Genomic DNA, 1527 nt, shown 5'->3' with positions numbered 1-1527 from the left:
GAAAGTGTAATAAGAGACCTTGGGACACAGGTGGACAGTAGTCTCTCCTTTGATAATCACATCACCACAGTAGTCAGGAAATCCTTCTACGTGTCACACCTCATCACAAAAAAAATTTCTCTTCCAGAAAAAAAGAAGTCATTGTTCCCCTCTACTCATCACTCATTAGACCTATTATAGAGTACAACGCTCCTTTTGGTATTTTACTCACAAGACATCTACAACAACTGGAAAGGCCGCAGAAATACCTCACAAAGAGGATTAACAGTCTCAAACAGATGCCTTACGCAGACCATCTCAAAAAACTCCAGCTTTACTCCATCGCATATCGCCTACTCAGAGGTGATCTCTGCCTAACATACAAAGCTATGTCAAACCCAGAGCTGTTGGGCATGCTCCACTTAAAGAAATCCCAATCCCTCCAAGCTACACGCTCTAGGGACCTAAACCTTGTCACCACAATAAACAAGACTTGCTGGAAGGCTAGATTCCTGTCCCAGAGACTTCCCATACTCTGGAACAAGCTACCCATCTATGTCAAGCAAAGTTCCTCATTAACACTCTTCAAGAAAAATCTTGATGAGTGGATGGGAAATAGGAAATACACCCCGGGGATCACGTCTGTGGCTCTGCTCGACAGGGGCACAGGAAATTAACTTTCTTGGGTTGGCGTAAGCCAGGGAACTTTGTTGGCTAGGCTTACTTAGGCCCTAAAAGTGCATTGTCATCCCCTTTGGTAAAAACTCTGTACCCATGAACTACAACATAGGTGGTAGTATACTTAACACTGAAAGTGTGATAAGAGACCTTGGGACACAGGTGTACAGTAGTCTCTCCTTTGATAACCACATCACCACAGTAGTCAGGAACTCCTTCTACGTGTCACACCTCATCACAAAAAAAAATTCTCATCCAGAAAAAAAGAGGTCATTATTCCCCTCTACTCATCACTCATTAGACCCATTATAGAGTACAACGCTGCTTTTCGTATGTAGTACTCTTACTAGTGGTCTGATGAGGGTCGAGTACAGAGGAGTTATAGCATGGTGAGGTACATGCAAAAGGGAGCGCTGTACTCTTACTAGTGGTCTGATGAGGGTCGAGTACAGAGGAGTTATAGCATGGTGAGGTACATGCAAAAGGGAGCGCTGTACTCTTACTAATGGTCTGATGAGGGTCGTAGCATAGTGAGGTACAAGCAAAAGGGAGCACTGTACTCTTACTAATGGTCTGATGAGGGTAGAGTACAGAGGAGTTATAACATGGTGAGGTACACGCAAAAGGGAGCACTGTACTCTTACTTGTGGTCTGATGAGGGTCGAGGACAGAGGAGTTATAACATGGTGAGGTACATGCAAAAGGGAGCGCTGTACTCCTACTAGTGGTCTGATGAAGGTCGAGGACAGAGGAGTTATAACATGGTGAGCTAAATGCAAAAGGGAGCGCTGTACTCTTACTAGTGGTCTGATGAGGGACGAGGACAGAGGAGTTATAACATGGTGAGGTACATGCAAAAGCTAGTAAGAG

This window comes from Protopterus annectens, chromosome 12.part0, assembly GCF_019279795.1.
Source record: "Protopterus annectens isolate FY-2018-M chromosome 12.part0, PAN1.0, whole genome shotgun sequence".
In the NCBI taxonomy this organism is placed as follows: domain Eukaryota; kingdom Metazoa; phylum Chordata; order Ceratodontiformes; family Protopteridae; genus Protopterus; species Protopterus annectens.
Note: the sequence above shows the minus strand (reverse complement) of the source record.